Source organism: Cherax quadricarinatus, unplaced genomic scaffold (genome assembly GCF_038502225.1).
Source record: "Cherax quadricarinatus isolate ZL_2023a unplaced genomic scaffold, ASM3850222v1 Contig90, whole genome shotgun sequence".
In the NCBI taxonomy this organism is placed as follows: domain Eukaryota; kingdom Metazoa; phylum Arthropoda; class Malacostraca; order Decapoda; family Parastacidae; genus Cherax; species Cherax quadricarinatus.
Genome location: NW_027195116.1, coordinates 195,399 through 219,797, shown reverse-complemented (window position 1 = coordinate 219,797; position 24,399 = coordinate 195,399). Strand labels below are relative to the sequence as shown.

The following is a 24,399-nucleotide window of genomic DNA, read 5'->3' as shown; positions in this document are numbered from 1 at the left end:
ACATCTGTATCACAACACATAAACAATAAACAACCCAGCAACATCTGTATCACAACACATGAACAATAAACAACCCAGCAACATCTGTATCACAACACATGAACAATAAACAACCCAGCAACATCTGTATCACAACACATGAACAATAAACAACCCAGCAACATCTGTATCACAACACATAAACAATAAACAACCCAGCAACATCTGTATCACAACACATAAACAATAAACAACCCAGCAACATCTGTATCACAACACATAAACAATAAACAACCCAGCAACATCTGTATCACAACACATAAACAATAAACAACCCAGCAACATCTGTATCACAACACATAAACAATAAACAGCCCAGCAACATCTGTATCACAACACATAAACAATAAACAACCCAGCAACATCTGTATCACAACACATAAACAATAAACAACCCAGCAACATCTGTATCACAACACATAAACAATAAACAACCCAGCAACATCTGTATCACAACACATAAACAATAAACAACCCAGCAACATCTGTATCACAACACATAAACAATAAACAACCCAGCAACATCTGGCACTCTGTAAACAAGTAATACCTAAACTTTCCACTACTTGCTAATAGCTAATAATACACCAACATACGCCGCCATTGCAAAAATTCAATCAGATAGCACCGAACTCCTTCAAGCTACACAACAATCATCTCCTCCCAGCCAGTCCCTCTCTGCTCTTCCTGACGCTGCTCCATCCAAGGTGCTATACTGTATGATGTATGCACACCTCACTAATGCTGCAAACCCTGGCTCATTCAACACAACAATCAATGAACTGTTTCGCCTTAACAACATGCCAAACTTCAACTTTCCAGACTCGCCACCGTCACAAGACCTCCTCAAGCTAATTCCAGACATTGGTAACTTCACCTCAACCCCTGGTGCTACTCGTATCTCTGACCAAGACTCTACTCCAGAACCAACACCACCGTCTACTGCCACTTTTCACCACCCACCACCAGCCCAAAAAACCACAACCGACCAACACTCCCTGCTTCTTCTCAACACAGTCACAGAAGACTAAATAGAATCAGAACATTATGAACAACCCTCGGACAACGACGAAATAGTAGGAGAATGAGGTAATCAGTCCCTCAACCTTGAGTCGATGTCGACGATATAGTAATCGAAGAAGTAACCGACGAAGAAACCACAGGCAACCGTTACCTAAGCCAAGCCTTTAATGGGTCTCTAACCTTCTACACCACCCCCAACCTCCCAACCGAAATGAGCGCAGCTGATATGCTCCACTTAATGACAGAGGGGGCTGTTAAGTACACCTGCACCAAACCTCACCAAATTCCTTTTGAAAACGCACTCTCTTACCTCGTGACGAATCTGAGCTGCTCCAACCTCAGAATGCAACTATTCTACATGTCCAAGAGAGACTTCAAGAGACTCAAGAGTGGCTCCATCACCAGCAAAGTGTAGCCAAACACACAACGTGAGCCTCCCGACACCTGACGTCCAAACCAGTTCTTCACCTCAGCCTGAAGCATATCAGCCAGCGAGCACTGTCTTCAGTCTGCTCTCTCCTCTATGTCCTCAACATGCCCTCTCTACACTGCCTCGCAGTGCCACGCAGCTGGGTTTAGCCCTGGTTCTTTCATCTGCAACTCAAGACCTTCCTCTCACCGACTATTCTTCGTCTGTCCACACTTCCCCACTCACCCACCGGAGTCCCAACAGAAGAGCCTGCTATGTGTGTGTTCTCAATGTCTGTCCCACGATCGACTTAGCTGCTGGGTTAAGCCTTGGCTCTATTTCTACAACTAAGAACACTCCTCTCCAGCACTATTCTTCGTCTGTCCCGTCTTCTCTGCTCATCCCATTTGGGATCTTACCTGAACTTTCGTTCGTTCGTTCGTTCGGACATGCCTTGGTGGTGTGAAGATAAGAATAGCAGTTCCAGCAATGTTGGATGTAGTGGTATCTCTCTGCTTCTATGTAGGTGGGACTGATGTAGTAGTGGTAAACAGCAAGACCTTCGTTCAGAGCAATGGCAGCCATGATCACGTCAGTAAAGGTGACCTTGAGCATAGTCGATGCATTCAGGATTCTGGTAATACTGTCAACAGTAGCCAAAGTATTTTGAGTTTCAATAGATGATCTGAGTTCAGCAATTGGTTGAGAAGTCAAAATCTTATCCAGTTTTTTCAGGAATACTGATTTCCTTGCCCTGATGTGATGATGTAACAGTAAACCCTTGAGCAGTAAGAGTAGTGGTGGCTTCTGTAGTGAGTAACTTCTCTGCTTCAGCATCATCGTTACACACAACAATGAATGCTTCTTTGAGTGATAGAATTGCGTTGAATTTCACATGTAATGCTCCCTGCACAACAGTTGCAAGAGCAAGCTTCGTTGAATCATCAACAGTACAACTTTTTGGCTTGATCTTTACACGATTTGCGTAGCTCATCGTGCAAGTCAAGGCGAAGACAATGCTGGTAAAGGTTCCCCTCCCCAACGGGGATCGTAGGGAGACTGAGTAAGCAAGGAGAGCTGCTATGACCTGCTGAGGCGAGAGTCAAGAGCAGAATGGTGGTCCCGTAAATCACGTTCCCTCACTCTTTACCAGGAGCAGTTACAACACTTCCTATTACGAAGTGAGGCCTATATTAATCCTTAAGCCGCCGTGGACGCCAATTTCCTGTTTCCAGTTTTTCCCCGGCCTCTTAACTCCATTCAAAACACTCCTGCCTGCTAATGCTCGTCTCCTATGCCCATCAGCGCAGGCGCAGAGGTTCCCTGTCGATTCTCTTCTTTAAAATACACTTTAGAGCAATAGTAATGCATTAATCATGTATATTTACATTATAAAAAATGTACAGCATAATTTTAGGAAATTATTTTCCACAGACGCTCTGTTTCCACGAGGTCTGTCCTAGTCACACTCTGGCATTCCGTCCAACGAGGACATTCCAGTGCCATGTGTCCATACCCCTCGCAAATCCTACAGGTCCGTCGTTGTCCTGCATAGTATACAATTAGCTGTGTTCCGAAATCTTGTAGGACTACGTAGGATGGCACAGGGTACTTCAGAGTCCTTTTCAGAGAGTACATTCCTTCAAACAAACCAGCATACACGCCAGTCATCCACGCTCCCGGCTGTGCCACATGTATCTTACCAAAACAACTGAACACTTGCCGTAAGTCTGCTTCACTTGCCTCAAAGGAAACATTACGGAGTTTCACCCAAGTGTATCGTTTGGACACATCCACCAGACGCACTTTGACATCTTCATTTACCTCCATCACGACGTCTTGAAATTTATCAACCACCTCGTCGTACACTTGAGCAGATAACAACTTGACAAACAGTCGTTTAGCTCCATTTATCGCTACACCGTATAGATCCTCGTCTGCTATTCTGTATATGTCTAATGGTCGCGGGGAAGAGTACATTTGCCACATCAGAAGTTACAGCTCCCTTTATAGATCAGTTCCGACAGTGTCTACACGTTTTTCAATTCCGTGGCCAAATGCTCACGGGTAAAATCATTACAGTGTTGAAGGCTACGGTTGGGAGAGCTCTGGCAGCATGTCCACCCAAGCCGCTGTCCAGGCGGCGAATACGCACACCAGTCCACTAATTCCCAGGTTCCTATTTAACTGATACGTGCACACGGACAACCGGTATAAAGAAACACTCCCAATATTTCTACCCTCACTTGGAATCGAACCCAGAACCTCTCCTTGTATAGCAAGAGGTTTAGCCACCAGGCCAAGGGGCACTGTAGCACGGGCACTATGGCCTGGTGATACATGTGTTAATTTCCCACGAAAATAATCCATTAGAGTCAAAGTGACTTATTTCAATTGTGATCTCAATAGAATCTTATTATATAATAATAATAATAATCATAATAATAATAATAATCATAATAATAATAATAATAATAATAATAATAATAATAATAATAATAATAATAATAATAATAATAATAATAATAATAATAATAATAATAATAATAATAATAATGATATCTTTATTTCTACAAGTACATGTTCAAGGTATACAGGTGTTGCTGACATCAGTGACATACTACTATACAGAAAGCCCCTCGTAATGAAGAGCATTTCTCGCAAATCTAAAACTTAGCTTTAAGATACAAAAATTATCAGTCATCATTACAACATTAGAAGTTAAATAAGTTAAGCAAGTCACCTGAGGGAATGTCAGCTAGAGTGAGTGCTGTCTGGGCGGATGTGAGGAAGATAACAGAATGCTTTTATGGATACATAATAATGCCACTAACACAAAGTAACCACACAGTGTAGTGTATATAGTAAGTCTGGGTAACCACACAGTGGGGTGTACATAGTAAGTCATGGTAGCCACACAGAGTAGTGTACATAGTAAGTCAAGGTAGCCACACAGTGTAGTATATATAGTAAGTCTGGGTAGCCACACAGTGTAGTGCACATAGTAAGTCATGGTAGCCACACAGAGTAGTGTACATAGTAAGTCATGGTAGCCACACAGACTAGTGTATATAGTAAGTCTGGGTAGCTACACAGTGTAGTGTGCATAGTAAGCCAAGGTAGCCACACAGAGTAGTGTATATAGTTGGTTTCAAACCATTCATCACAACTGTCAGACACTGCAGCATCATGGGATCTTCTTACAAAGAATTCTTCAACGCTTGTTCAACCTTTGGACAAAGACCTACTTCGACTAGTGGATGGTACCACTATGATCCCGCCTCCATCTGCTTCAAGTCACCTCACTACAGTATATAAGCCACGTCTACGGCCCTATGCTGTACATTCTACAAGATTGATGGACTGAACACATCGACTCCAGGCTGAGGGACTGATTACCTCATACTCCTCCTCTCCTTACGCCTTCCTCTTTGTATTGGACTGATGAAGCTACTGTGTGGCGAAACGTTTCCTGAATAAAGATTCCCATATGCTGCATAAGTGTCTCAATCTTCAACTTGTCGGTTTTTCAAACCATTCATCACAACCTCTACCTATGATGAGGACGGGTAGACGATGAAATCATGTGACTCCTGTGTTGTTGGGTTGGTGCTGCTTAAGTATCATGTATGCCAATGTTTTTGAAATTATGTAGTTTCCAGTGTTGCGTTCTATAGTGTCGGTGACGGCGATTAGTGAGGCTTCTAGGCACCGTCGGCGTCTGAGGTCTGGTTCGGTGAGAACGAGTTGTGCCTCATTCCAGTTCATCAAATGCCCCATGGAGTCTCTGTAGAGGACACAGGCGTACCTTACATCGTCTCTGTTAGAGGCATTTCGATGCTCATTCAGGCGGACTGCAAGATCTCTGCCTGTCTCGCCTACATATTTCTTGGGACAGAACCCACAGGGGATAGTGAAGACGCCTGCTGTAGAAGTTAGAGGTGTGGGGCTGCGTTTCGTAGTGAGGTCTTTGATAGATGATGTGTTTATGGTGGAAACGTTGATGTTACTCATAGCAAGTGTGCGGCGAATATTCGTGGCAACATCACCACATGGGAGTACTATGAACTGCTTAGGGGGCTGTTCCATGGGCGGTTTGTTGAGGATAGCTTGTGCCTTGAGTCTGCAATCTCGGATGAAGAAAGATGGGAACTGAAGACGTGTAAAGGCTTGCGTTATGTAAGTGCATTCTTCTTCTAGAAAACAAGGGCTGGAGATGCGAAGAGCTCTCAAGAAGAAGCCAATGAAGACTCCTCTCTTAGTGCGGGTGTCTTGGTGTGAATAAAAGTGTATAAGCTCGTCCTTGTTGGTAGGTTTTCTATACACTTTGAAGAGAAGTTTGTCACTGTCGGGAGATCTGCACAGTAGAACGTCGAGGAAAAGAAGTTTGCCATCATTTTCGAGTTCAAGTGTAAACTTTATTGATGGTTCAACTGCATTGATCTTGTTGAGAAGGGCCTGGATATTGAGACGTCTCGGATAGAAAACCAATATATCATCAACGTATCTTAGCCAGGTAACGGTGTTGGGAATGAGGGTGCTGAATTTCTCTGTCTCCAGGTTTTCCATGAAGAGGTTGGCAAGCACAGCACTGAGCGGGCTGCCCATTGCCATCCCAAAGCACTGTTTGTAACAGTTGTCCTGATACTTGAAGAAGTTGAAATTAACACAAAGTTCCACTAGATTGATGAAATCTAGAAGAGGTAAAGGGAGGTCGTGGTTTTCAGTGAGCCTCTGTCTCAGAATGTTGATTGCAGCGTCAGTAGGAACGTTGGTAAAGAGGGCTGTGACATCGAAGGAAGCCATGCTTTTGTTTTTGACATTCAGGTTGGAAATTCGGGAGAGAAGGTCACCTGAGTGCTTGAGGTGGGCTTGACTGATGGTGCCCAGAAGCGCTGAAAGGTATTTGGCAAGGTGACATAAGAACATAAGAATGTAGGAACACTGCAGAAGGCCTACTGGCCCATACGAGGCAGGTCCTTATCAAAACGACATCTACCTAAAGCTACTCAAGAAACAACTCCCGCACCCCCCAACACCAATCAAACCCAGCCCCTCCCGCTCATATATTTGTCCAGTCTCTTCTTAAAGCTACCCAAGGTCCTAGCCTCTATCACCCCACTGGGAAGACTGTTCCACGCATCTACAACTCTGTTAGAAAACCAGTACTTACCTATGTCCTTTCTAAATCTAAATTTATCCAACTTAAATCCATTATTCCTGGTTCTTACCTGGTTCGACACCCTCAGTACTTTATTAATGTCTCCCTTGTTTATGCCCGTCATCCACTTATACACTTCAATGATATCTCCCCTCATTCTACGCCTCTCCAGAGAGTGGAGATTTAAGGCTTTAAGTCTATCTTCATACGGGAGGTTCCTTACACAGTAAATCATTTTAGTCATTCTTCTCTGTATGTTCTCTAATGAGTCTATGTCCATCCTGTAGTAAGGGGACCAAAACTGAGCAGCATAATCTAAATGAGGCCTCACTAGTGATGTATAGAGCTGTAAAATAACTTTTGGACTTCTGTTACTTATACTTCTTGAGATAAATCCAAGTAATCTGTTGGCCTTGTTGCGCACACTGAGGCACTGCTGTCTTGGCTTTAGATTTCTGCTTACCATGACTCCCAAGTCTTTTTCACATTCTGTATGACCAAGCTCTACTTCACCTAGATTATAGCTTCGAGGGTTATTTTCATTACCAAGGGCAAGTACCTTACACTTATCCACATTAAACTTCATCTGCCATTTCTCAGACCAAGACATTAATTTGTTCAAATCGTCCTGGAGTTCATTGATATCCTCCTCAGAGTGAATTATACGGCCTATCTTTGTATCATCAGCAAACTTACTCATGTCACTAGTAATCCCTTCATCAAGGTCATTAATGTAAATTATGAACAAGAGAGGGCCTAAAACTGATCCTTGTGGAACGCCACTAGTGACTAATCCCCATTCAGATTTCACTCCATTAATGGTAACTCTCTGCTTTCTATTGGTAAGCCATGCCTCAATCCATGCTAGAACTTTACCTCCTATACCATGAGCTGCCACTTTTCTTAAGAGTCTCTTGTGAGGTACTCTGTCGAAGGCTTTACTAAAATCCAAATAAACAATATCATATTCCTTATCACTGTCAACTGCCTCAAATGTTCTATTGAAGAACGTCAGTAAGTTTGTCAGGCAGGAACGACCTCTCGTGAATCCATGCTGAGATTCATTTATCAAGTTATGCTCTTCAAGGTGACTTCTGATAATGTCAGCTATAATTGATTCTAATAACTTGCCCACTATAGATGTCAGGCTTATTGGACGGTAATTTGAAGGAGTGGACTTATCCCCTGATTTGAATATAGGAACCACATTAGCCATCTTCCACATCTCTGGCACAACACTGGTAAGGATGGACGCATTGAATACACTCGTTAATGGCTGACTAAGCTCCATCTTGCATTCCTTAAGTACCCTTGAAAACAACTCATCGGGTCCCGGGGACTTATTTTGTTTCAGTTTGTCTATCTGTTTAATAACCATGTCCCTCGTGACAGTAATATTAGTTAACTTATATTCATCAGGAACTAAATAATTGTTAATTACTGGAATCTCATTTACATCTTCCTGTGTAAAAACTGACAAAAAATAGTCATTAAATAAGGAACACATTTCCAGTTCATTATCCGTCAGCTGTCCATTCCCAGATTTCAGAGGTCCTACTTTTTCCTTCACCTTCGTCCTATACACTTGAAAGAACCCCTTTGGATTAGTCTTTGATTCATTAGCGACTCTAATTTCATAGTCACGTTTAGCCTTTCTAATCGCCCTTTTTACTTTTCTTTTAAGCTGAACATATTGGTCAGTAAGGTTAACCTCTCCTCTTCTAATGCGCCTATAAATTCCCCTTTTCACCCCTAATAGATGCTTTAACCTCCTGTTAACCCATTTGGGATCGTTATTATTAGACCTAATTTCTCTCTGGGGAATGTATATACTCTGGGCACTGTGTACATTATTAAGAAAACAATCATAAAAGCAGATCCCTTCATATTCATAAGTATGATTATCGTCAATAAAATCATTAGCTAGATAACCCCAATCAAGATTAGACAGATGTTCCCTAAGTCCATTATAATCGGCAGAACGAAAATCGGGGATTTTTACTGTATTATCATTATTCTTGCATTCCCAATTAATGCTAAAGGTGATGGATTTGTGATCACTTGCGCCAAGCTCTTCAGTGATCTCCAGATTATTCACTAGTGTTTCCTTATTTGACAAGACTAGGTCTAGCAAATTATTACCCCTGGTAGGTTCAGTTACACTCTGTTTCAGAAAACAGTCCTGAACTGTTTCCATGAAGTCACTGGACTCTAGATTACCTGTCAAAGAATTCCAGTCAATTTGGCTAAAGTTAAAATCCCCTACTATGACTACGTTACTGTGTCCAGAAGCCCTAACAATTTCGTCCCAAAGAAGTCTCCCTCTATCGTGATCCAAGCCTGGAGGTCGGTATATTACACCTAGAATTAGTTTTTCTTGACCCTCCACGAACTCTACCCAAACAGACTCTGTTACTGCTCCATCTATTTTTATACCTTTTTTTATGCAACAATTAATATTTTCTCGAACATACAATGCAACTCCTCCCCCCTTCCCATTACATCTATCCACATTGAATAACTTAAATCCCTGAATATTACACTCAGCAGTCATATCCCGACTCTTTAAATCATACCACGTTTCAGTTAATGCAATGATATCAAAGTTCCCAGCACATGCTACCAAACGTAGTTCATTAATTTTATTTCTTGCACTTCTACTGTTAGCATAAAATACCATCATATGTTTTTTCTTCTGCACATTTTTCCTATTCATCTTTGTTTTTACACAATTTCTGAAATTATCATTACCCAGAGTTACTCCATGACAGTTACTATTAAGATTCTTAATATCAGAGCATAAGTCAATATATCCATACTCATTATTAATCATTTCTAAACCCATACCTCTAACTAATCCTAGTTTAAAGTCCTAACAACCCCCTCAACTGAGTTAGCAAGAAAACCCACACCTGCCCTGGATAAGTGAACCCCATCCCTGGCATACATGTCATTTCGGCCATAGAAGTTGTCCCAGTTGTCAATGAATGGTACTGCATTATCCTTACAGTGTTTATCCAGCCAACAATTAATACCAATTGCTCTGGACAACCATTCATTACCAACACCTCTTCTTGGCAAAATGCCACATATAACAGGGCGCCCCCCCCTTCTTCCTAATCATGTCTATAGCTGTCCTGAACTTTCTAACTAAATCCTCACTTCTACGCTTGCCTACATCATTGCCTCCAGCACTGAGGCAAATAATAGGATTGATCCCATTACCGTTCATGATGTTGTCAAGCCGGCTAACAATGTCCTCCATCCCAGCCCCAGGAAAGCATACCCTTTGTCTCCTACTCCTGTCCTTCAAGCAGAATGCCCTATCCATGTATCTAACCTGGCTATCCCCAACAAAAACAATATTCTTACCTTCCTTGTCGTTCGTCGTGACGATCCCAGTAGTAGACTCACATTCGTCGGGTAGCACCGAGAATGCGTTGGAGGTTTCCACGGGAGTTTCCACAGCAGTCTCTTTCTTCTTCATCGTTTCTGGCTTTCCATTCGTCTTCTTGATCGTCAACTTCGTCGTCCCCTGCTGTCCAGCCACTGACCACGATCCCTTCTTGACCTGAGGACTCGAAACAGGAGGACTACTACGAATCCTCTTGTTTTCCTCGGTCAATCGCCGTATCTCCATCTTCGCGGCTGGTATGTGTTGGCATCGTTGAGAAGATTTGAAACTTTATTGTTGTAGTCGACAGTGTTGAGTAACACCACACCACCTCCTTTGTCAGCGGTTGTAATGACGATATCATCGTTGTTGGCTAAGTTCCTGAGTGCTTGGATATATCTTCTGGGAATGACCGGTCTTGAAGGCTAAGTAGCTGCAGCAGTGATAATTCCTTGAACAAAGCCTTTTTGAAACTCGGAGCCTCCAAAAGGTTGATTCTTGGTTACCATATCCACCAGATTATGTTTCTTGTTGATGCCGGTAGTAAACTTGAGCCCTAGGCTGAGGGCTTCTGTCTCGGTGACGGTTAGTGTATAGGAAGATAAGTTATTTATGATTTCTGGTCGTCCCATTTCGCTCCATTTGCTGTGGGCGCACAGGTCTTGTAGTTTTCGTGATAGCTTCAATTTCTGTTGGTTGTTGGCAGTGGTAACTTGGCTGAGTATATATTCTGCAGTCCTGTCAGGAGTAGGAAGTGAAGCACGAATCTGAGCGGCACTTAATGAGGCCTCCTTCTGAGCATGTCGCAGTTCATCAGAGCTTTCTCTAAGGTAGGCGTAAACAGCAGGGGAGAAAGGGTGTCTAGATGTGGTCAGTTGTCGAGGAGTGGACCGTGGTACTACCATCTCAGCAAGACAGTCTTCTAGGAAGATGTGTCGGTTCCGAAGACTATTAGCTTTGAGTAGGAGAGAAAGGTATTCTCTGTATGCTATGTCCATAGTGTGTTGCAGTGTCAGACAAGATGGTATAAACCTTGGTAATAAATACCGACAAGTTGGTTTAGAAAGACACGTAATCAAACACTATGACATATTTATTAGAAAACGTTTCGGTCCTAGGACCTTGATCACTTCTAACATACAAAGGTAGAAAGACATTATATATATAGGCGGAGAGTGAGGTGTGACGCACGTGACCTGAGGGATGTCATAAGAACATAAGAATGGAGGAACACTGTAGAAGGCCTACTGGCCCATGCGAGGCAGGTCCTTATCAAAACAACCTCTACCTATGATGAGGACGGGTAGACGATGAAATCATGTGACTCCTGTGTTGTTGGGTTGGTGCTGCTTAAGTATCATGTATGCCAATGTTTTTGAAATTTTGTAGTTTCCAGTGTTGCGTTCTATAGTGTCGGTGACGGCGATTAGTGAGGCTTCTAGGCACCTGGGTAGCCACACAGAGTAGTGTATATAGTAAGTCTGGGTAGCTACACAGTATAGTGTACATACTAACTCATGATAACCACACAGAGTAGTGTATATAGTAAGTCTGGGTAGCCACACAGTATAGTGTACATACTAACTCATGATAACCACACAGAGTAGTGTACATAGTAAGTCAGGGTAGCCAAACAGTGTATTTACTAGGTCAGGGAAGCCACACAGTATAGTGTATATAGTAGGCAAGGTTAGCCACAGAGTGTAGTGTATATAGTAGACCAGGGGTAGCAACACAGTATAGTGCATATAGTAGGCCAGGTTAGCCACACAGTGTAGTGTATATAGTTGGTTTAGAAAGACACGTATAAGTGGAAGATAGGTATTAATAAAGGGGATATTAACAAGGTCTTGAGAATATCTCTCCAAGAGAGAACCCGCAGTAATGGATTTAAATTAGATAAGTTTAGATTTAGAAAGGACATAGGAAAGTATTGGTTTGGAAATAGGGTAGTTGATGAGTGGAACAGTCTACCTAGTTGGGTTATTGAGGCTAGGACTTTGGGTAGTTTCAAATTTAGGTTGGATAAGTACATGAGTGGGAGGGGTTGGATTTGAGTGGGACTTTCACATCAGAGCTTATTTCTTGGGTAGCATTGAAAATTGGGAAGGTCAAATGTTTGTTAGTGGGATGAATTGTAAAGGACCTGCCTAGTATGGGCCAACAGGCCTGCTGCAGTGTTCCTCCTTTCTTATGTTCTTATGTTCTTATGTTCTTATGTTCAAACACTATAACATATTTATTAGAAAACGTTTCGGTCCTGGGACCTTGATCACTTCTAACATACAGAGGTAGAAAGACATTATATATATAGGCGGAGAGTGAGATGTGACGCACGTGACCTGAGGAATGTCATAAGAACATAAGAATGGAGGAACACTGTAGAAGGCCTACTGGCCCATGCGAGGCAGGTCCTTATCAAAACAACCTCTATGATGAGGACGGGTAGACGATGAAATCATGTGACTCCTGTGTTGTTGGGTTGGTGCTGCTTAAGTATCATGTATGCCAATGTTTTTGAAATTTTGTAGTTTCCAGTGTTGCGTTCTATAGTGTCGGTGACGGTGATTAGTGAGGCTTCTAGGCACCGTCGGCGTCTGAGGTCTGGTTCGGTGAGAACGAGTTGTGCCTCGTTCCAGTTCATCAAATGCCCCGTGGAGTCTCTGTGGAGGACACAGAGCAGCACCAACCCAACAACACAGGAGTCACATGATTTCATCGTCTACCCGTCCTCATCATAGGCAGAGGTTTTGATAAGGACCTGCCTCGCATGGGCCAGTAGGCCTTCTACAGTGTTCCTTCATTCTTATGTTCTTATGACATTCCTCAGGTCACGTGCGTCACATCTCACTCTCCGCCTATATATATAATGTCTTTCTACCTCTGTATGTTAGAAGTGATCAAGGTCCCAGGACCGAAACGTTTTCTAATAAATATGTTATAGTGTTTGCTTACGTGTCTTTCTAAACCAACTTGTCGGTATTTATTACCAAGGTTTATACCAGTGTATATAGTAGACCAGGGTAGCCACACAGTATAGTGTATATAGTAGGCCAGGGTAGCCACACAGTATAGTGTATATAGTATGCCAGGTTAGCCACACAGTGTAGTGTATATAGTAGACCAGGGGTAGCAACACAGTGTAGTGCATATAGTAAGCTGGAGTAGCCACGCAGTGCAGTGTATATACAGTGAGTCAGGGTAGTGACGCAGCAGTACACATCAGTATGGTTTAGAAAAACACGTAAGCAAACACCTGGACATTTTTATTAGAAAACATTTCGGCCCTGGTGTTGCGTGGGGTACCTAGGAGATAAGGTGATGAAGTAATATACACTGTAATGGCTGGTTTCACTTGTATTGACAGAGTCTTGACAGGATGTTAGTCCAGCCTAACTGTCGCCTAGTGCCTACACAGGAAATGATGAAGAGGCAGGGTGACCAACGCTCACATGCAGCACCACATGACGTCACACATGCTAACCACCGAGTCTAGCTACAGGGAGCCTAAATATATAGAGATAATACAAACTACGATATGCTACACAAACCTATACATAGGAATTCAGTAACAATACTGACAGATCGGTCATGCTACGTATGGCATCTCGACATACAATACTACCCTACAGGCTGAACAATCAGGTGGCTCTGGGCTGATTCTATACAATAGAAAGCACATATACAACTTAGAACTAATCACAGAAACCGTAATGGGATATACTCGGTTGAATGGATAACATTGGAATGGCTATTATTGTAATGGATGGTAGCGTAATGGCTTATGAATTATGGTAACAAATCACAGTACAATAAAAGACAGAAATGACCGATCGATCTTCATTCATGCACTCTACTGATTCTGAGAGTGTGTTCTGAGTACAAAGTGTTTAACAGAAAAGGCAGACTTGGCGTGCATATGTCATTACTGTTAAATCTCAAAATTCAGAGAGAACGTGAACACAAAAAAAATGGATAGTGATCAGCTGATTACAAAACACACAACTGACAACTTCTTTTAACTTAATCATCTAATTATACAGGCTATGTACATTTAAACCCAACTCTGCTAGGGTAAGATTGACATATGCAGAATGGTTATCATCTCTGGGTGGATCGAATTCTTTTTCATTGGCTAACACATGCCATGATTGAGGGAGATTTGAATTAGTATCTACAAAAGATACTTGAGGGTTTCTCAATACTTGTCATGTACATAGGGAATAATGACATTCAGGTTGATTGTCTGACTGAGTGTTAGAGGTAGTGGGTACAGAGTCAGGAGGATTGTCAGAGTCTGTTACATTAGTCTGGGTAGGAACATCATCATCAACATCACATACTAACTTCATATGACCTGTATGCATTTCTTTATACTGACTCATACTAACTTCTCTAACCTTATACTTATTGTCATTGATATGTTCAACTACTCCACAAGGACCAACAAAGTTTTGATCGAGCTTAGGCATTGCAGATGTTTTATTGAAGTTAGTTAGCATTACTTTCGAACCTCCCTTGGTCAGCTTAGCACGAGTATTAGTTACTCATGTAAATTCTGCTGTTGATTTACGAAATGTTTTTCAGATTCTTCTGAAAACACTTTGAGCTAGTCTGGTACAAGTTGCTACGAAGTCGTCAGGGTTGTAATTGGGTTTCGACGCGGAATATAACAACTCATAAAAGCAAACACTTATCTACACTGTACAGCATGTAATATGGGGTATCACCTATTGAAACATTGTAGCAGAATTTATAGCACATTGAACATCAGGTATGACTTCATCCCAAGTTTCATTGTTGGGATTTATAATGGCTCTGAAGACATCAAGTACTTTCTTATTGGTTCATTCCGCAGGATGATGAGGAACAATGGTTCACTTGGAGATCTTGTACAAAGTACATAACTTTTCAAGAATCTCATTACAGAATTCACCTCCGACTTGGGACTTAAGGGTGGAATGCCTACAGATTATACGCTCTTTCAACACTTTAGCGACAGTCTTGGCAGTCTTATCTGCAATAGGCACTAACTCACAGTACCTGGTGAAATGGTCAACAATGATACACAGATGTTTATTGCCCTGAAAAGAGCACTGAAAATTAGTTAAAAAGTCTATGGCAACTCTTTTCCATGGTTTACTAGTGGTGGGATACACCTGGATAGGATTACGACCATTAACATTTCCTTTATGTTGCATACATACACTACATCTCTTGACGTACTCAGAGATGTCAGTTGCCATACATGGCCAAAAATATTTCATTCTAACTTGTTTCACAGAATGATCCATATCAGAGTGTGCAACACCTGGTGTATCATGAACTAGCTGTAGGGCTAAATTCATTAGTGACTGTGGAATTACTAATTGGTATACCCTTCTGCTAGGAGCACCCAACTTGGCTGTTCGATATAGTAATTCTTGGTTCATGACAAAGTCACTGATTGGTGCTGGTGGCTTCACTGTCAGAATAAGATCTTCCTGGAGCAGGAATCGGATTACACCAGACAACATAGAATCTGCTCCTTGAGCCTTCTTTACCTCTTTGGCACTAAATGAGGGATCAGTGGTTACTATGCTAATATGTCGTGATAGAGCATCTGCAACTACATTTGAACTGCGAGACAAGTGTTCAAAGGTTGGGTTGAACTCTTGGATGGTTAAGGACCACCTTGCTAATCTTCCAGTAGGTTGTTTATTCTGGAATAAGGGAATCAGTGCAGCATGATCTGTGAAGACATGGACAGGGAACTGATATATGATGTCTTGGAAGTGCTAAAGCTTCTTGCTCAGTTACAGTGTAATTATGTTCAGCCTTTTAAGGACTTGGCTAGCAAATGCAACTGCGTTGTACTAACTATCAGTTTTCTGAGCTAGTACGACACCTATGCCAATGGAGCTAGCATCAGTTGTCAAATAGAAGGGTTTTGAAAAATCTGGGAATTTCAAGATTGGAGCAGAAGTTAACTTTTCTTTTAGTGTTTTGAATGCTTTTTCTTGATGGAAGGTCCAAACGAAAGGAAAATATTTCTTAAGCAACTCAGAGGAGCAGTAACTTTATTTTGATCAGTCGTAACCCCTCAAGGAGTGGCTACATAACCAAGAAAGTTGATCTCATATCTGAAAAATTGGCACTTTGACAGTTTGATCTTCAAATTGGCTTCTTCAAGCTTAATCAGCACCATATCCAGTCTTTCCAAATGCTTGTCCACGTCCTCGGACGTGATGATTACATCATCTAGGTACACCTTGAGAATGTGATAGGTGAGGATCATAATCGGAATGCCATACGGAGGAAGTGGAGGGAAAAATGCTGTTAGCTTTTGGCTGTTCTCATAGAGAGGGACTTGCCCGAACCCTTGTATCAAGTCTACGGTAGAAAAAAAAATTGTTATCTCTGATGTTGCGTAAAAGGTCACCAAGTACAGGAAGCGGAAAGCGATCTGGAATTGTTTTCGCATTTAACTTCCTAAAATCAATTACTGGGCACCAAATACTGTCTTTCTTAGGTACTAGGATTAAGGGCGCATTCCAAGGTGAGTTGCTAGGTGCAATAACACCTTCATCAAGCATCTAACTGATCAACTCTTTTGCGACAGCAACTTGTGTATGAGGCATTCTGTACGCAGGTATATCAATAGGTCTGGTTCCAGGTTCAAGTGGGATACAACGGGATAATAAGTTCGATAAACACATCTTTTCACCTGGTAATGCAATGGCTTTGCAATGTTTGTTCAACAGACACAACAAGTGCTTGACCTCGTCTGGGAAGTCAGTAGGAGCTAAGTCTTTGTCCTCAATTGATGGGGTAGAATGGTACAACGGAGTGAATGTGTTCTCCCCACCTGAAATAGCACTGACTCACTGGTCAGGTGTCAAATCATCTTCTGCATGCACAGGGTAAGGGTAATGCACAAGGTCTAAAATATTGGTATTCTCTCTGAGTCGAACAGTAAGACCAGAAGTGTTAGCATGGAAGAGATGGATTTTACTATCCCATACAACATGTAAGGATGGCTCGACGAACAAACCCTTTACGTTACAGGAATAGCCTTCAGCTACCACGTTATCACCGTCTGGAATATGAGGTGCATCAACAGACACCCCAGTGAGGGCATTAGCCACGACAGAGACGTCTTTTTGTAGACGGCCTGTGACATCAACAAGAAATAGCATTACTAGTTGCAATTAATCATTTTCTGACAATGCATCCTTTGTGGAGGAACTACTACTTGAACTAGAAGACATTGCAGGGATAGGCTCAGCACTCAAGGTAGTCTGTGAGTTCTTAGACACCTGAGGCAACTGGACACTATCTTGCATGCCTGAAGTTGTAGGTGGAACACAGACAGGAGTGACAGAATTACTAGTACCTGATCTCTTTGGGTACCCTACTGGAAAATGCGCTGGCTTTTGAGGACTTAATCCAAACTTCGTACTTTGTGGCAGTATGGCAGATCTCGGATCCAAGCTGATAACCCCAAAATGGTACAATCAAGTCATCAATTTGGGCATGCTGTCGGTAAGGGTTGAGCACAATGCCAAAGTCTCTCATGGAAGCAAACCCCAGAAGAAGATCACTAGTGAAACTAATCTGGTCAACAACGAGGAAGGAAGCAGTAAAGTCTCGATCTTGGATAGAAAAGGTGAAGAAAGTGTGACCTCGGACACGCAGGTGAGTCAGTTCTACAAGAAGGACATGTTGTAACTGCTTATCCTTAAACAAACTATACCTGATACTATTGACTTGTGCACCAGAGTGCATGAACACCTGAATGGGCACATTAAGAACAGATGCTTGTACTAAGGGACCTATCTTTGCACTGGAAGTAATGTGCAAACAAACAGGAGGGTTGTGATCAGACAAGGTTTGTTCCACTTCATCCCCAAAATCATCATTGTCAGAGACGTGTAAAGCAACATCAGTAACATTATCATAAGTAAATGTGAAACTGGAATCACAGAATATTACACTGAAATACACTTTAGCACTATTGCAAATGACAATTACTAATAAGAACATAAGAACGAAGGAACACTGCAGAAGGCCTACTGGCCCATGCGAGGCAGGCCCAAGTCTCCTACTGGCTTAAGCCAATGCACCCAACCTAGTCAGGTCAGGTCACATTGACTTAAGGGAGGAACACGGCAACCGACCTGGTAGCACAAGCTATCAGGTCCATCTCACACCCACCCACATCCACTCATGTATTTATCCAACCTATTTTTAAAACTACACAACGTTCTGGCCTCTATAACTGTACTTGGGAGTTTGTTCCACTCATCCACAACTCTATTACCAAACCAGTACTTTCCTATATGCTTCCTGAATCTGAATTTTTCCAACTTGAAACCATTGCTGCGAGTCCTGTTTAGGCTAGATATTTTCAGCACACTATTTACATCCCCTTTATTTATTCCTGTCTTCCATTTATACACCTCAATCATATCCCCCCTAATTCTACGTCTTTCTAGAGAGTGCAGATTCAGGGCCCTAGTCTATCCTCATAGGGAAGGTTTCCGATACATGGGATCAACTTTGTCATCCTCCTTTGTACATTTTCCAGAGCATTTATATCCATTCTGTAATACGGTGACCAAAACTGTGCAGCATAATCTAAATGAGGCCTAACCAAGGATGTATAGAGTTGAAGAACAACCTGAGGACTCCTATTATTTATGCTTCTTGATATGAAGCCAAGGATTCTATTAGCTTTATTGCGAACACTTATGCACTGTTGTCTTGGTTTCAGATTACTGCTAACCAGAACTCCTAAATCTTTTTCGCAATCCGTAATATTAAGATCTACATTATTTAGTTTATATGTGGCATGGTTATTGTCCTGTCCAAGTTTTAGAACTTTGCATTTGTCTATATTAAACTGCATCTACCACTTCTCCGACCACTGCATCAGTCTATTCAAATCTTCCTGGAGTGCTCGAATGTCCTCGTCAGAATGAATTCGACGGCCTATTTTGGTGTCATCGGCAAACTTGCTGATGTCGCTCTTTATGCCCTCATCTATGTCGTTTATGTAGATTGTGAACAGCAGGGGGCCCAACACTGACCCCTGTGGAACACCGCTCGTGACGCTTCCCCACTCTGATTTCTCCCCATTTATGCAAACTCTCTGCTGCCTATTTGTCAACCATGCCTCTATCCAGGAAAAAATTTCTCCTCCTATTCCATGTGCCTTAATTTTTCTCAATAGTCTCTGATGTGGGACCCTGTCAAAAGCCTTACTGAAGTCCATATACACAATATCATATTCATTACCATGATCTACCTCCTCAAATACCTTAATACTATAAAAAATTATGAATGAAAAATCAATCACTGCAAAGCTAGGGTCATCGCAGAATAAGTCAATAAATCGATAAAAATTGCACACACAAGGAAATACAGCTTAGAAGAACAATAAAAAATATATCAAGAATGGACTGATTGAACACTTTAACTTTTAATTTTAATTTAGGCAAACAATTACTCAACAGAGTTAAGGGAACACTTTATTTTAAAAGGAGTTAAAATTACATTAAGACTGAATTTGTTCAAAGAAATACAAATAATATGAATAAAATAAAAAGAACATCAAATACAGAACAGAGAAAGGTTAGCACTTGCAGTAGTGCAGGAACACAAACATCAATATATACAATACTAAGACATAAAATTTCTTGCAATATGGTCTTGTGTTGACAAAAATTGGAAATAAATCTCTTGCTTGCACACAAGATAATGGCATTATAATCTGTGGAAGTGGAACAGATTAGACACTGGCTAAAAAATAATAATTAACACAAATGTTCTGCACGCATTAAAATAGCAACAAAACACACTGGGAAAAAATGGGAAATGAATTAACACAATATCAGCAGGAAAATACAAGGAAAATGCTGGGGAAAGTAAAAAAAATAATAATAACGATGAAAGTACTGGGGAAAAAATGAATACTGCACATTACTGAAATATGAAGCAGAACACAAGGTAAACAACTGAATGAAATACTTCACTGGATGAATGAATATAATACTGCACACACGAGATAATTGAGAAGTGGAAACAGAAGTTTATAATGCTAGTGGCAGTGCTGAGAATGACCACAATATATATATATATATATATATATATATATATATATATATATATATAAACACTGATCTCTGGCTGAAGGAGACTCGAACCTACGAACCTTTGAACAAGGTACACAGTGCTTTACCAATCTACCCACACTGGACAATACCTTGGAGTCCAGCTTGCGCTAGACTTTGATCCAAGGCAGCCAGCTTTCAGGAAGAAATCCAGGGCGAGAGGTTCCAAGCGGTGAGAGTAATGGCGGGGGTGGAGGAGGTGTTATGGGGAGATAGGCCGTCATCGTGTGTATTGCGTAGGCAAAAACAATGACAGTAGGCAACAGCTATTCCATGGTTGGAGGTTCATGAGTCGGTGGGTGGGTATAGGGTGGGTCAGGTTATACAAACTACGATGGGATGGGGGTGTTTGCGGATAAGTGGTATGAGCAGTATTGGCAAGAGGAAGGGGCAGGAGCTGGGGATTTGGAACAGGTGTGTGGGAGTGTGACATGTCGGTTGGGAAACATTGATTGGGAAGCACTGGGTGGGGAAATAACTGAGGAGGAAATATGGAGAGCTTTAAGTGAAATGTGAAAGGGCAAAGCGCCGGGAATCACTGGACTATCGACAGAGTTTTATCAACAGCATTGGGAGCTAATGATGTTTTTTTTTTTTTTGGTAAGGTTATTAAATTTGATGAAGAAGAGCGGCAAGTTGGGAGAAAAGCAGCCAACGGCTGTAGTAGTCTTGGTACCAAAGAGTAAGGGACAGTATACGCTTAGGGACTACCGGGCAATATCTTTGTTATGCGCGGATTATAAGTTGTTTGCTAAGATTTTAGGAAATAGGTTTAAGTGCGTAGTAGGGCGGGTCGTATCGAGAACTCAGTTTTGGTTGCCAGGGAGGTCTATGTGGGAGGGGCATGGGTTACTACGGGATTTCGTGGAAGAAAAAGGGGGGGAAGGGGGGCTTGGTTGCTCTAGACTGGCAAGGAGCATATGATAGACTGGAGTGAGAGGCATTGAGAGCTATCCTTAGGAGACAGGGCTTTGGGGAAGAAATAGTGGGATGGGTAGATGCGTTATATCGTGGGGCAATGGCGAGGGTACAGATTAATGGTAGATTGGGGGGGAGGATTGTAATGGGTAGGGGACTTACACAGGGGTGTCCTATGTCACAGCTTTTGTTTGCATGCATGCAGGACCCCTTTTATAGAATGGTGGAACAGTAAATGGGCATTAGTGAGGGAGAAGGGAGTGGAGTTGGGAGGGTTTGGCCAGTTCTTATAGGGTATGTAGATGATACTACTGTTTTGGTTAGGGAGGGGATGTCAATGGACGCCTTAGATGGGTTAGCCAACATGTTCGCAGGTGTAACTGGTATGAGAGTGAATTCAGAGAAGTGCATGGTCATGATTCGAGAAATCGTAATGACACGATTGCAAACAAACCATACCCCCGGCCGGGATTGAACCTGCGGTCATAGAGTCTCAAAACTCCAGCCCGTCGCGTTAGCCACTAGATCAGCTAGCCACAATAAGATTCATTCAACTAGGTATATTTCTATACCATAGGAAGGTTAGCACAGGCACCACTGTGACCACAAATGCAAGTTTTTACAGACGAATCTCCAGCTAGCGTTGCCGTGACGAACTCTAGCTCAGGTCCCTTCACTGCCGTCAACATGACTCAAGAAATCGTAATGACACGATTGCGGGTTCAATCCCGGTATGGTTTGTTTGCAATCGTGTCATTACGATTTCTTGAGTCATGTTGACGGCAGTGAAGGGACTTGAGCTAGAGTTCGTCACGGCCACGCTAGCTGGAGATTCGTCTATAAAAACTTGCATTTGTGGTCACAGTGGTGCCTGTGCTAACCTTCCTATGGTGTAGAAATATACCTAGTTGGATGAATCTTATTGTGGCTAGCTGGTCTAGTGGCTAATGCGACGGGCTGGAGTTTTGAGACTCTATGACCGCGGGTTCAATGCTGGCCATGGGTATGGTTTTTTTTTTTTTTTTTTTTTATTTTAAAAGTTAACTTGTGTGCTTATCGTAACATCATTCTGCTCTAAACCCGAGATCCCAAGGTTTAGTCATCATGGTTTTTAAGGTTATCCTGTATGCAGTGAACATAACCATAGATTCCAAATCCTCATTCATCTCCCTTCCACTCTATTCATAACCCTCCCACCATCCACACTACAAAGAAGCCTAAACCAACCCACCCTCATGTATCCCCCGGTAGGAGACCAACCCTTTGCCCGCCCCCTGGGTTCATGAGGAGAAGGCCCCCCACAGTGAGATTCCGGTAACCCTCCGAAAAGCTAACTACCCACCTCCCACCATAGACTTGCCTATTCCTACACATAGTTCTATAAAAACTCGCTGCTAACGCTTTTATCCTCAACTCTCCCCTAACCTCCCTCATCCCCCAAGATACATGTAAATAATCCGTCATAACATACATTAAGGCTCTACCCACATCACCCGGCACCCCAGTTACATCCAACATTAAGGCCCGTAGGAATGGCCATTGCCCCCCCCCAAAAATCTGATAACTCTCACCATCCATAACCTCACCCCCTCCAAAGAGGGACAAAAATATACCGCATGAAAGGCTGTTTCGATGTCCCCACAATGCAAGCATGAGTCCTCTCTCACAAGACCCATTTTATATAACACATCCCTAGAGGCCAATATTCCCATCAGAAAACGATATACTAACTCTCGTACCCTCGCTGGTATTCTAAGCAAGCCAAACTTCTTCCATATGCTTATCCAGTCATATGTTGGATATACAGCAAGTCCCTGTAAGACACCCTTGCCTACCACAGCACCCACCATTCGTTTGACCTTTAACGTGGACACCTGTTTAACATGTAATAAAACCCTCAACATATCCTCACAATACCTCAAATCCCTTCCACTCCACCATCTTCGTGCATCCTCCATTACCCTACCTACCCTGACTCCTCTATTCCCCCCAGTCCGGATATATCTTTGTTTAATATATAAAGCCATTACTCTATGACCCAATGACATCAGGCCAAGACCCCCACGTCTCCCCTCCGTCATCACCACGTCCTTGCTCAACCATGCCCTCCCAAACCCCCACACATACCTTAGAACCTTCCTCTGGATTTCTGCAATATCCTCTGCTCTTAAAGGGAACACCTCAGCCACTCCCCACACCTTACTGTAAACCAGAGAGTTGACCACTAAAACTCTCTGCTGTAATGTTACGTCCCTAGCCCTTAAGCCTCCTAGCCTACCCAAAACCCTGCTCGTAACTAATTCCGAATTTATCTTCCTACTCTCCTGCACTTCCGCCATGTACCATATTCCACAAACCTTAATTCTGTCCACTACTGACCATCCCAACCCCTCCCCCAAGCCCCCTCCCACCCAATCCCCCACCTCTAATAGTCTCGACTTCATTAAATTAACTCTCATACCTGTGGCGTCCCCAAAAATCTGAATGATTCCACCAACTTTCCTTAGATCTTCCTCATGCCTTACCAGCACAGTAGTATCATCTACGTACCCCACAATCCCCCCCCTCCCACCCCCCCTAATCCCATGTTCATTCATCACCTCATCCACCAGCCCATAAAGTGGATTCTGTACACAGGCAAACAATAACTGAGAGAGTGGACAGCCCTGCCTCAAACCTCTCTCCATCAGTACTGGGTCCCCCAACTTACCATTAACCTGTACCCTACTAACTGCTCCCTCATACAAGGTTTGCACCCATCTCACCACCTTCTCCCCCAAACCCAGCTGTTCCAAACAAACTTTTAAGAAATCCCTATTCACACAATCATACGCATTAGCCCAATCTAATCCAAGTATTCCCCCTCCGGTGCAGTCCTCAATAAAATCCCTTATGTGACTATGCCCGTCCCTCATACTTCTTCCCGGAATGCCAAACTGTCCCCCATGTACCACTGATCCTAGAACCTTCTTCAGTCTATTGCCCAGAATTTTAGCATAAATTTTATAATCTGCACACATTAAGGATATTGCTCTATAATCATTCAATACTTTCCCATCCTTCTTCTTCGGCACCAACACAACGATCCCTGTTTTCTGGGTCTTCCCCATCCTCCCACTGCTCCACATATGATTCAAGACTTCCACTAACCCATACCTAATGCATTCCCAATAAACTCTATAAAAATCATTCGGTATTCCATCAATGCCCGGCGTCTTACCCTGACTCATCCCGTAAACCGCCTCCCCCACCTCCTCCTCACTAATACTACCCTCCAGCATTTCCTGTTCCTCTTGTCCCA

The 24,399-nt window shown here is 42.5% G+C and overlaps 1 protein-coding gene across 1 annotated transcript in view; it reads left to right on the top strand.

Annotated features, from left to right (window-relative positions):
* The window catches only part of LOC138851203 (uncharacterized), a 181,114-nt gene that overhangs the window by 48,408 nt on the left and 108,307 nt on the right, over nucleotides 1-24,399 (top strand). The gene's annotated exons all lie outside the window — the stretch shown is intronic.